The sequence below is a fragment of the Nyctereutes procyonoides genome, unplaced genomic scaffold (assembly GCF_905146905.1).
Source record: "Nyctereutes procyonoides isolate TBG_1078 unplaced genomic scaffold, NYPRO_anot_genome, whole genome shotgun sequence".
Classification (NCBI taxonomy): domain Eukaryota; kingdom Metazoa; phylum Chordata; class Mammalia; order Carnivora; family Canidae; genus Nyctereutes; species Nyctereutes procyonoides.
This window is the reverse complement of record NW_026575041.1, coordinates 11,605,254-11,619,143: the sequence shown is the minus strand read 5'-3', so window position 1 is coordinate 11,619,143 and position 13,890 is coordinate 11,605,254. Positions and strand designations below refer to the sequence as shown.

General features: G+C 38.9%; 1 protein-coding gene across 17 annotated transcripts in view; it reads left to right on the top strand.

Moving 5' to 3' along the window:
* The window catches only part of DLG2 (discs large MAGUK scaffold protein 2), an 885,772-nt gene that overhangs the window by 722,828 nt on the left and 149,054 nt on the right, over positions 1–13,890 (top strand). The gene's annotated exons all lie outside the window — the stretch shown is intronic.

The following is a 13,890-nucleotide window of genomic DNA, read 5'->3' as shown; positions in this document are numbered from 1 at the left end:
GTACTGGAATTAAGGAAGTCTGGCATACGAACACTGGACTTCAGTGATGTACCCTCAAATTAAATGTGTCCCACCACAGACTGTCATTTTCCTTGCTCCCTTCAATGGCACTTTCTTTTCTATCTCTGCCTGTTGCCCATGATGGAAACCTGAAGGAATTTCCACTCACATTCTCATATACCACAGTGAATTAATCAGCAAAACTTCTTATGTACACCTTCCAAATGTCTACCCCCTCTTTTCCATTCCCACTGTCCTCACCATCTCTCACCTGGACCATTGAAGGAGACCCTAAATGACCTCCAGGTTTTTTATCTCTCTACTGTCACTGTTTAACATCAGAATGCTGCTGGCTACCTGACAAATGTAATATATCCCTTAAAGTGCCTCAGTTGCTCCAAATCATCTTTGTTTTAGAGTTCTAATTTCTTAGCAGGAGATAACTGTGCAGAGGATAGTATAAGGTTACACTTTGCCCTTACTTAAGCCACCATTTAAGTTTCACATACACCCAGCACTTTCTCATGGATCTTTTGCCAAAAATAAGGGGAACAATTTTATATTTAAAAACAAAACAGTGAAATAAGCAAAAGAACCCTTTTATGAGCCATGGAAATAGCTAAAGTGAGCTTGATATTGTTACTATAAATTTTACTGAAAAGTTTTATTCAGCTCCTGTTTGTGTGTTTGGGGGTGGGTGATTTCCTATCATGTGCTTTTTTTAGTTGCTTGCCATAAGATACTTGATATATTAAGATGATAAACAGGAACACATATAGAAGCAAAGGTAATCTTAGGATTGAAGAAGAATTTAGCTAGGTGGTTTTAGGATTCAGAAACAGATAATTATGATGAGAAAGAACTAAAGCATAAATAATTCTCTTAATCCATACCTCTGGTGATTTTTTCCTTTTACTTTAATTGAAAAATTAAAATTATTTTAGTGGGAGAGTCATGGAGGAGTAGAACATATGGATCAAAGTCTCGACATTTGCAGAATGGCTAGATTACTTTTACATCAGGATGAAGGAGAAATAGTCACGTCACCAGCTCCATTTTATCAGCTATCAAATATTTCTCAAGCATCTACTCTCCCTGACAATCAAGCAACTAGGTATAGACAGTTAAGTTGTTTCATTAATGCAGCATGTTGCAAAGGAGAAGTACCAGTTGCATTTTATGGAAGGACCTGTTCTAGTTCAGGGAGCTATCTACGGATGTTGGAGATACGATGGGAAGGATGAGAAGCCAGATGAAGACTGATGGGAAGGTGTTTGAAACTGGAGAAACAGCATGGATGATGTTTTGCAACCAGGAAAGAATGAAACAAAATTCCCAAAGTTAGAATCTGAGGGAACCAAAAGAAAGGGGAGGTTAACAAAGAGATAAGCTGGGGAATTAAGTTGAGGCATCTTGCCTTTATTAAAAATCATAGATCGTATTCAAACTAGAGGCTCAAGATAGTTCTGGAATTGCTGACACTGTGGAAATCTGCACACACTATACGTAGCTACTCATAATGGAAAGTCCTTGTGTGCAGTTACTACTTTTTAATCATTTTATCACTGGTATCTAACACAGAGCTTTGCCATGGTTGATGCTCAAGGAATGTTTGCTGATTGAACAGATACATTTGAGCAGCATAGCACTTCCACAGCTCTTACCCAAATTGAATCTCAAAACAATGCTAGGTTTAAATGTCCTATACCTGTTTTACCACAAGAAAACCAGAACTCAGAGTGATGCACCCAGGTGAAGAGGCTAGGAAGAGCCATGTCCTTTCACACAACTGAAATAGTAGTATAAGCTTAATTTGTCAAATTATGATTTTTAATCTTTTTAAATATTCAATTAAAATATTTCTATTGTGAACATTTTCGAACATATACAAAAAATAGAACTGTACAAAGAATGCTTGTGTACTCACCACTCAGATTCAATAATAGTCAAGAGTTTGGGGTGTCTGGGTGGCTCATTCAGCTAAGTGTCTGCCTTTGGCTCAGCTCATGATGCCAGGGTCCTGGATCAAGTCCTGCTTCAGGCTCCCTGCTCAGTGGGGTGTCTGCTTCTCCCTCTCCATCTGCTCCTCCTCTCCCCCGTTTGTGCTCTCTCTTTCTCTCACTCTCTCAAATAAATAAATGAGACTTTAAAAAAATAATAGCCAAGAGTTTGCTGATTTACTTCATATGTCACTTAAAATATTTTTTTGCTTATGCATTTCAAAACAAATTCAGCACTATCTCTTCACTCCTTCAATATGCAAAAACTATAAAGAATAAAGAACATTTTCTTATATTGTCACGATACTACAGAATGAAACCCAACAGAATGAAAAATAATTCTTTTTATGACCTACTATGTAGTCTATAATGGTTTGAAAATGTCTTTTTCCTAATCAGGATACAAATAAGCATCATGCATTACATTTGGTTGTTATGCCTCTTAAGTATAAAAAGGACATTTAAACAAGAAAAAAATAGGAAAGACATCCTTTTAAGGACACAGACACCCCACAGTCTGTTATACAAGTTTAGATTCATAAAGTGCTCCTACCCTTGGCCTTATTTTTCTCTGTTGCAGTATGGCCCTGCTCTCTGCAGCCACTGCCAGGAATTCCTGAACTAGACTGTTGCAGATTCAAAGCGTACCAGAATCAGGTCTGAGTGCTCTCTCTCTTGACCATCTCCTGCTTCCCCACAACCCTGATAAGTGCCCAGTCTGTCATCGTTGTTGCCTGAGTCATGGTTTCTAGTTGAGCCTTAAACCCAGAATCACACTAATATATACTGAACAGCTTTCATTTCGGAAGCATGGTGGGGGAGACCAAACAAAGCCTTTTCATTTTGATCTTACCAACCTACCTTATAGAATTCACTATAGACATGAATCCATAGTTGGAGCAGAAATTGGTTGTGTAAGTGGTTGTGTAGGATGACGAAGCCAAGTCTGAGATAGCCTGTATACTTGCCAGGAGCGAAAGAGGAACTAGCAATCACCTGTAGAGGAAATTATAGAATCACTGTAGCAAAAAATGCCCTGGATGAGGCCAGCACTCTAAGATTTGGATTCAAGTCCCAGCTCTGCTGTGTGACCTTGGCCAATTTGCCTAGCCTCTCTGAGTCACTATGGGAAGTATTCTTTCCATCGTGCTTCTATTTTCCTAGAATAGTGGGTTATCTTCCAAGGTAATATGTCTACATATTTTTCAAAACACTATTAAAGGATAATCTGATAGGAATGTTGTGGAAGCAAGAAAGATATTTGTACCACTTAAGTCACACCCAAGGGGACTGCCAACCTGCCTACCTCTAGAGCCAGACTGCTTTATCTCCTTTCTCTGCCCTAGGCTATAATTAAGCAAAAATATCCCCCTTTTCTTTGGGCAAGATCTAACTGATCATTATTGCAGAAGAACACAGGAAGCTTGAACATTATTATTTTAGCTTCTAGTTCCATGATTTTAATACAAAAGAAGGAACAAGACAAATCCAGCAAAGATTTAATATTTGTATTTGCCAAGGAAGGCTTTCTTATCTGGTTGAATGTAGTCTCAAGCACTATGTCTTAAATTAGAAGGCATAGTGCCTTGATCCTTCTTCTGATGCATCATTAGCTACGAATCACACCAATTAAACAACAGCCTGTGCCTCCCAAGCTCTGAGGCTTTCACCCAACCTACCAGCAAAATCTTTAGATCATCACCACTGGTAGCTAGGCCCTAATGATATCAGCAGTTTCCAGTTGCCCCTCAGAGTTTCACGTTTACTCTCTCATGCATGATGCCCTATGTGGCTTATTTCCATAGCAAAGATAGAAATAAAATTCCACAAAACAAATCAAATTGTTTGAGGCAAATTTCAGATACTGAGGAAATATTCTTCTAGGCACATTGGAATTTTTAAAAAGACTATAATATATGAATTGTTTTTATTTTTTTCTTTAATATTTATTTATTTGAGAGAGCGAGAAAGTGGTGGGGGGAGACAGAGGAAGATCATCTGCAGGGCTCGATCTCACAACCCTGAGATCATAACCTGAATTGAAACCAAGAGTCAGACACCCAACCGCTAAGCCACCCAGGTGCCCCTGTATGAATTGTTTTTGTTATCACTTTATCTTTGTACTGTACCATTCAGTTTATCAAACTTTTTTTGTATTTGTTTCTTCATTTGATCCTCACAACAAACTTCTGGTATAAGGGAGGTATTAGTATCATCCCCATTTCATAAACAAGGAATATAAGGCTTCAAGAGATTTTAGTGTTTCTTCCTTTCCATTTATTGAGCATTCTAGTCTATTCCTGGCACCAAAGTATACCATTTACAAATGCCATTACATTTAATCTTCAAACAATCTGATGAGGTAGGTGATTTTTTTATCATACAAATGAGAAAACCAAATCTTCTCTGGGTTGAATAACTTGCACAAAATCCATGTTGTGAGTCAGCAGTGAACTTAAGATGCGAAGTTGGATCATATTTATTTCAGAGTTTTTTTAAAATCACATTATATCAGGCTACTCCTAATTGCTTGAAGACATAGGCTTTGCCAAGCTCAAGAAGTTTCTTTGCTGACTCTGTTTTGCAATAATCCTGATAATTAAAAAAAAAATCTACCTATGTGAATCTATAAAACAAAGCTTGCATGAAGCCAATTTGAGATTTGACGTATCTAATTTTCAGGGTTGTATGCATATTGTGTAAAATAGATGGTTAGGGATTCAGACTAGGTTTGCCCATAAAACTTACTTCATTTTACACATTAAAGAATTCCTAAGCATTTGGCTGGAACCTCTTTAAAGGGTCTCCAGCCAAGCTGCATAGAAAATTGTTCAAGTCAAAAACAAATGATCCCGATTCTATTGAGAAAGACAGAGACAGAGAGAGACAACATATCTTCATTCAACGTGTTATTAAAAAATGTTTTAAAGGTTTGATATACTTCAAAGTAGATTAGGCAAGCTAAAGGATCAATTTTCTTTCCCTGAAGTCTTTATTTAACTCACCCAACTCAGCTAATGTTTATATTAGCATTTACATACTGATAACTGTGTGTCATACTCTATTTTATTTTTTCTTTCAGATTTTACTTATTTATTCACAAGAGACAGAGAGAGAGAGAGAGAGAGAGAGGCAGAGACACAGGCAGAGGGAGAAGCAGGAGCCACACAAGGAGCCCAACATGGGACTATCCCGGGTCTCCAGGATCAGGCCCTGGGCTGAAGGCAGCGCTAAACTGCTGAGCCCCGTCATACTCTATTTTAAATGTTAGGGATACAGAAAAAATTAGGACAATGTCTTGCCCTCCTGGCGTCTACAACTGAGTTCTTAATGCTTAGCATTGGAGATATACAAGAGATGGGTATATACATCCTCTTCTTTGTTGAAATGCAGAGAAGATAGGAGACTTATCCTATTGTCTAGGATTCTTGATTAAAGTTTGACTCTAGTGAACTTAGTTGTTTTGTTTTTTTTTAAGATTTTTATTTACTTATAAGAGACAGAGCGAGAGAGAGAAAGAGAGGGAGGAGCAGGCTCCATGCAGGAGCCTGATGTGGGACTTGATCCCTGGTCTCCAGGATCAGGCCCTTGGCTGAAGGTGGCGCTAAACCACTGAGCCACCGGGGCTGCCCGTGAATTTAGTTTTTAATCTATGTATCTCTTTCTTTCACTCTCCATCTCTCTGTCTCTCTCTCTCTCTCTGTCTCTGTCTCTCTCTCTCTCTCTCTCTCTCTCTCTCACACACACACACACACACACACACACACACGTAGCATGGTAGCTTGGGTCAGAAGTAAGCCAAACAACATCTGTAAATCTTTAGCAGTGGAAAAGTCCACGTCACCACTTTAACTCAGAGGTGGCAACCTGCAGGTTGGCAACCTGAGAGATGAGCTAAGTCAGGGGTTGAAGTAAACAGTTAGTAAATTCCAGCAGCCAGAGGTCAGCTCTCTTGAAAGCAGGTGGGCATGTATGGGGGGGAAGCCAGTCTTCTAAAGTAGTCCATAAAAAACATAAAAACACCACCCTTTCCAGCATGACAGCTTGTAAAGCAGCCAGAGTAAGCGAAAGCTCTAAGGTATCTCTAAAGCCTAATATAATATGGCAGGACCTTTTCTGTGTTTGTCTGGCTCTGAAATCCCAGGGCAAGTAAGAAAAGAAGAGGTGGTGAAATGGGAATAGTTGAGTTTTTTTCTAAGCTCCAAGTAAATACAGTTATTTTTGTATCATCATACAAAAGAATTTTGACAAAGTATTTCTTCTTAGACTTGAGACATAACCTGTGATCTATGTTTGACCCATAGATAGATGATGATGATAGATAGATAGATGATAGACAGATGATAGATAGATAGATAAAGTATATAGATATATGTATGTAGTATGTAGATATGTAGAAGATAAGGAGAGAGTGCTGTAACATTTTTTAAAGATTTATTTCTGAAAGAAAGAGGGAGGGAGGACATGAGTGGGAGAGGGAGAGGGAGAAAGAATCTCAAGCAGACTCCATACTGAGCATGGAGCCTGATACCGGGCTTGATCTCACAACCCTGAGATCATGACCTGAGCTGAAACCAAGTCGGACACTCAACCAACTGCACCACCCAGGCACCCTGAGTGTAGTGACATATTTGGGGTGTTCTTGCTTTAACACTTTATTTATCAGATTACACTAATTAGGAGGCTCACATCTTTCCCCCTACACAAATGCATTTCAGCCTGTAAGATCAAAATGAGTCTTGTATCCACCCTCTCCAAAAAAGGTGCTATTATTGTTATTAACTGATGGCGCTTTTAAATATCAATACTGCTTAAAATGATGAAAATGAAGTACACCGTATTAGATATTCAGGACAAAGTTGTATGGGGCAGAGATGATTTTCCCACCTAACAAATGAGGAAACCGTTATCTCCGAGAGGTTAAGGGATTTTCCCAACATCACCCAGAGCCAAAACACAAATCCAGCAACTCATTCCAGGGCACTACTTTGAGACCCTTCTTGCTCTTCTCCTTTCACCAGTACAACAGAGTCTTTCACAAAGATTTACCTTGCCTCAATGTCTCCATTATAACATGGATCTGAATATATTGGCTTCTTCCCATGACAGAGATATCCTATCACCTTCTAGAAAGTACTTGATACCACTCAGAAGAAGCAGATATTTAAATGGCAGATGTTCTTTTTTATATTCACAACAGGAAACCAGAAAATTGAAGGCAGCAAAGCACTAGCCTGTGAGTCCCTTGAGGCAAAGGTCTTTCCAGTGAATTTGGTGTCCCTAGCAATTAGCATTGTGCCTGCATGGCATAAACCCCGAAGATATGTTTGCTGAATAAATGAAAAAAGGATGTTTATCCCAAAGAAATGGAAGCTTTTATAACTGCCCACAGTATCTCATCCCTGGAGCAGTGATCAGATGTTATGCTAAATAAAGATAGATATAAACTATTCCTCCTGCATCCTTTGCATGTACCCCTCCTGGACACTGGCGACAAAGAGGGTCATGTGCGGTAAACAAGATTGCAACACCAGTAGACTGTACACCATTGATATTTGCTGCAGCCCTATTGGAAGGTGCCCCAAAGCTTAACCTTCCTTAGCTTCTGAAGCACTAAGAACTTAAAATTCAGATTCGTCTATTAAAAGCATCACTTCTCAGGCATGTAGCAGGTGGCCTCTTCAAACTACTTTTCCCTGTAGCGAGGAAATGGTAGCTCAGCAGGAAAACAGCCTGTGTCGCCTGGATGTGCTGAACCCCTCTAACAGCTCAGTGATTTCACCAGTTGTTGTTAAAGCTGTGCAGTGTCCATAATGAACAAACAGGAATAGGATGCTACTGTCCTTATTAGTGCCACTAAGGACTGCATATGCATTTATTCTGAAGGAAGCCACCAGGGTAATAGCAAGCAACAACTATTTTACATTTGTGAAGTGCTTCCTGTCAAATCTCATTTTGATTCTCAAAACTACTTTATGAGAGGAATCTCACAATTTTGCAGATGAACAAACTAAGGTTCAGAAACTTCCCAAGGCCCCATTGGTAGCAAATGATAGGCTTAAGATATAGAGCTGGCCTCCTAAACTCAAGTTCCTAATCGCCTTTCCTCTGCTCACTGCTTCCTCTGATCTCATGATTTGGGAGTCAGCAGCATGGTTGTAACTGCAGAGGGGTGCCCTCCCCACCAGTTCACTTGGAGAAGAGCATGCCCGTAGCTTCATGCTGTTGTCTAACACATTGAGCTCATTGTTTGCTTCTCTAAGACAGGAGGCTGGTCATCTGAGCCTTGAAAATGTGAGCAGTTGGGCAGCTTTAATCAAGTCGGATTAAACAATGTCAGCCCCCTCACAGAGGCAATGCCTCCTTTCCTGTGTGAATGATAGGGTGGATTTGCATTCTGGGTCTCCTTGTTCACCCTTGACAAATTGCAGAAGCATATAGCAGAGTGTATAGCAGAGCTCCTTCTCATGTGCAGTGTATGGTGTTCACACCCTTGCTTTTCTCCCTCCAAGTGTCCATCAGTAGCTCAAACTCTTGAGAAACTGATAATAGGCAGAATGAGTCTATACCGGGGGGGGGGGGTGCTCTAGGAGTGGAGACAGGTTTTCATTTTACCTAATACAGAAAGGGGTTATGACTTTTACAAGTAAGAATAAGAATAGGTGTTGAATTACATGTGAAAATTACCCGGAGGAATTACCAGTCATTACCAAGAGCCAACCCTTGAAGTCCACAGGCTCTCTTGTAATCTTCCCAACACATCTTGACATAGAAACAGTTATTATTCCTGTTCTACTTATGAGAAAATTGAGCCCAGAAAGGTTAATAACTTTCACAGTAATACACAACTAGTAAGTGGCAGAGCCAGGATTCTGACCCCATCTGTATAAACCACGTTTTGTACCCTGTCTACTGTTATCACCCATCATGTCCAACCAAATGAAAGCAAGTAATGCAATCCCAGTATGAATCTGTTTCAACAAAAACAACTGTATTTACATGCCCAAGAAGGGGAAATTTTTCATACATAGAAGAAAGAACCAGCTGGAAATAACATTTCTTGAAACTCCTCTAAAACATTTGCCTAGAAGTTGGTTTTCAGCAGTTTGCTTCTTGTTACACAAGAAAACCCCAAGAAACATAAAACATAAAATAAATATAAACTTGTAATTTTGAAAGCATTTACCAGGCATCTATTTCATGCTAAGTAAGACAGAATAAGGTGCTGCCTCTTTAATGCAACTCCGCACAGCATTCTTATGCTTAATTTCCTTGACATTGTCACATTCTGGAAGCAAACTCCTTCAGGTTCTGTCTTATTCAACACTATCTGCCAAGCACCTGACACAGTCCTGAGTCTAGAGCACGAGGAACGACAGGCCCGAGGTTTGGGGACCAGAGATAGGCGAGGCATCCTCACCCTCTAAGGGGTTTGCACGGCAATAAAGAAGCTCAGCGTACACATGATCAACACAGCAGATGAGAAGAAGGAGAGCAAGATGTCAAGAGAGAGAAGGAGAGCGTTGAGGACACCTTAGATTCTAAAGGAGAAGTAAGATGTTATATCAGATATCATGATATAATGGAAATAAATTGACCTCACAAAGATCCAAGGTCAATTTAGTGATTTTGGTGAAGTTAATTAGCTTCTCTGCCTTTGTTTCCATACCATCCATTTGTATGCCATCCATTGTATATCATTCCATTTAGTATACCATCTTGAAAATGGTATACCTACCTCAGAGCTTTGTTAGGAGAAATAATATTTCAATTACACCACACAGACACTAGCCCATTACTGGTGCTCAGAAAACAGGAATTCTCCTTTAGATGATGTAAAGATTGGAGCGCTTTCAGATCTCACATAAATGTTCCCCCTGAGTGTTAGGATTTGATTGAAAAAATCTATGAAAAAGGAAAGCAGAAATGGGGCTGAAAGCTTTAGGGAGAAGAGCAGGGATTAAGCTTAAACGGACACGGTGGTGGTAGTTTTTGTCATGCTGAAAACTGATTTTCAGCACCATTATAAGACATAAAGAAGTTCTATCTCACAATTTACAGACCTGTTTTCTTATTTATTCTAGAGCATTTCTAACCATAAACTCATTCATCTCTGAGAAGCTGGAGACATTCCTCCTCTTCTCTCTCTGTCCCTGTGTGACTCTCACAAATACCATTTATATTTGTAAATTCAGATTTTATTGCTTCTGCTCTGATGAAATTACTTATACTTAAATTTTCTTTTCAAAAAAAAAATAGTGAAGAGGGGTCCCTGGCTGGCTCAATCAGTGGAGCATGCAACTCTTGATAGTGGGTTCATGAGTTCAAGTCCCACAATGGCATGGAGGCTACTTCATGTAATAATGAATAATCAAGTAATAATAAAATAAAAATAAAGGGGTGCCTGGGTGGCTCAGTCGGTTAGATTTCTGACTCTTGGTTTTGGCTTGGATCATGATCTCATGGGTCGTGGAATCAAGTCCACATAGGGCTCTGCTTAAGATGCTCTCTGGCTCTCTCCCCCAACTTCCTTTGTCTCTCTCCCTCTCTTTCTTACTAAACATCAATAAATAAATTTTAAAAAAGAGTGAAGAGTTGGGCAAGCACTTTTAAACAGAAATAAAAACATAGGATCTGACCCGACTGTCAAAGTGGAGGAATTGAGGGCAGGATATATTCTAATTAAGACAAATTCAATATAACACAACACTTCCCTGTCCACAGTGGGGAGTGTAAACACTGTAGAATATGGTGTAAAACAAACATTTCAAAAGCAAGGCAGAAAACATCTGGGGAATCTAATGAGCCATACAGTAGAGAACACAGCTTACTATTAAAGCAAGTAGCCTGTTGTGACATATAAAATGTGACAGCCAGAAGAGCCTTACAAAGTGCTTATCAGATACAGGTTAAGTATCGGAGAAGTGCTTCCAATGTATGACATGCCTGAAGTGGGGAGAACACAGAGATCACCTGGAGAACAAGAAAAGTATCAGTGGGATTTGGGAATGGCAGCAATTAGATAGGAATAAAACTCTGAAATTGGATAGACTATTTAGCCTTGAAAAAAGAAGTCAGTCTCACAGGAGAAGAATGTTGTCTTTCTTTTTTTCTTTTTTTTCTTTTAAGATTTTATTTATTTATTTTCGAGAGACACACACACACAGAGAGAAAGAGAGAGAGGCAGAGACACAGGCAGAGGGAGAAGCAGGCTCCATGCAGGAAGCCTGACATGGGACTCGATCCCAGGTCTCCAGGATCACGCCCCGCACTGAAGGCAGATGCTCAACCACTGAGCCACCCAGGCGTCCTGAATGTTGTCTTTCTTTCTTCATTAAAAAAAAAAAAATCCTTAACATCAAGAACAGGCAATTTCAGTACCTGTAGGCATTTTATAACTAAACTTATTTAATGGTTCTGCTTACTTCCTCATTTATGATTCATTCAGAAAACATTTATTGAACCCCTATTATTAAATGCCTCCTGCATACCAGACACTATTTTAGGAACAGGGAAGCCCAACGAGAGTGAGTTGTGGCTTCTGTTCTCAGAGAGTTCAGTCTAAATGGGGAAGATGAGCAACTGCACAAAACACTGCAATTTGCTGTGATAAACACAAAAAAGTATGAAAGTGGTCAAATGGGGTCGGGGACTGGCACTGAATTAAGATGCTTTAGTAGGAGATAGGAGGTGGGACTTGAGGTTTTTATCATGGTAGTGCAGTCACCAAAGTTGTAAGAGAGGGTGTCCTGGGAGCAGATGGGGGATTTAGTAATTCTCAGGGAAATGCCTGGTATTTAGGAAGTAGCAATGTGGAAGCACGCTCAGAAGACCCTAAGAGATCCTGCTTTGTTTCCAGGCCAGAGTATCTGATTCTCTAGGAGTGGGGGCTGCATGACGTCTGTGCAAAGCTTTGACTCGTACCTGCACCATAGCATTATATCAACCTTCCATAAATGTGCTCACACAGCCTGATATCCTGTTTATAACAGCAAAAAGCTGGATGGGTCTATCTTCTGCTTTACTTCTCTGCAACTGTTAAATAAAGTCTTAACCATGTGATGCCATTAAGGGTATTAAGAAATATAGCTATGTATTTGGGAGAAGGCAGGAAAAGATCCAAGTTACATAGTTAAAAAGAGAAAAAGGTATTAGCCTAATATATATTTACCATCTCATATGTATGTGGGTATGTGTGTGTATATATATATGAAATGAGTTGGGGGCACTTGGGTGGCTCAGTTGGTTAAGTATTTGCCTTTGGCTCAGGTCAAGATCCTAAGGTCCTAGAATCAAGTCCTGCATCGGGCTCCCAGCTCAACAAGGAGTCTGTCTCTCTCTCTCCCTCTGCCTCTTCCCCAGCTCATGCTCTTTCACTCTCGCTCTCTGTCTCTCAAATAAATAAATAATCTTTAAAAAAATGAGTTAATAACTGTCTGTGCACATCATGTATCTTTAGAGAAAGCTACGCAAAGGACAGCAATGAGGAGGAAGGAAAAGGTAGGGAAGGCAGAAGAGCTAAGAGGACCTCTCAATTTTTCTTCTGTGTTTTTCCATATGGTCCAAATTTTGACAACATCCATGAACTTTATTTTGTGATTTAAGAAAGAAATATTGCCCACATAGCACTAAGCATAGTGTCTGCCATGTGATGCCAATGAATATTAATTGACTCTTAGGATGACTTGCCCAAAATGATTTAAATCTGTATACAGTGTCATATATGTCATATATCGATTGTTATGAATGAATGTTTTTTCTCTCTGTAAAAAGGGGTTGAAATAAATATCATAAATTATAATCAATAGATTTTAGGTTAAATATGTGTTCTGCTTATTTAGTCATTTAGGATTTAATTACTTAAAGCTAAGCTTTGAAGAGGAAGCCTTCCAAATCTAGATTACATAAGACTTTGCTTAAGCACCAGAAATTTCCAGTCAGCTTCTATGGTTTTATCTTTAGAGTACTAAACTTTAAAAATATTTAACATTCATAGGTCATTATCCAGTTGTCCATTTATCACTGAAAACCAAGGTCAAATCTTCTTTTTTTTTAAAAAAAAAAAAAGATTTATTTATTTATTCATTCAGAGAGAGCGAGAGAGAGGCAGAGACACAGGCAGAGGGAGAAGCAGGCCCCATGCAGGAAGCCCGATGTGGGACTCGATCCCGGGTCTCCAGGATCACACCCCAGGCTGCAGGTGGCACTAAACCACTGCGCCACCAGGGCTGCCCCAAATCTTCTCTTTTATGATATACCACCCCATAATAACCAACAGATAGTAAATTGAGCTTAAATTTAATTTGTGGAACTTTTTGTTGTAAAGAATTTGAAACACTGCAAGTAGATCATCTTTTATTATGTTCATTTAGTCATCATTTAGTTCATTTTATGAAAAGTTATGAATAAGTTGAATTGAAAATCAAATTGTTTTTTGAAATGTATTAAGGAAATGCTTTATGATGAGTTCCTCTGTATAAAAGAACAATTTATCATTTGAATTAGCATTTTAAAAAATTCTTTATGATGAATTTCTTTGTAATCAAAAGAACTATTTATAATTCGAACTAGCATTTTTACATTTACCTTGTAAGTAAATTGGCCTTCTCACCTACTCGATATTACTAAAGTAAAACATTATGTGCCACGGAGATGAAAGAACAAATTGTGATCAGGAATATAAAAACTTCAGAAGCTTTTACTTTTTACATGCTGATTGTGTTAATAAGTATCTTAAAACCTATTTGTGCTGTCTTCATTTTTATTGGGTTGACATATGGAAAAAATACTTTTCCTATGAAGAAATAGTATGATATATATCTATATTTTCTTGATATTTTAGGCGCATATGTTTGAATGTTTCTAAAATATATTTACCCTCATTTCCAAT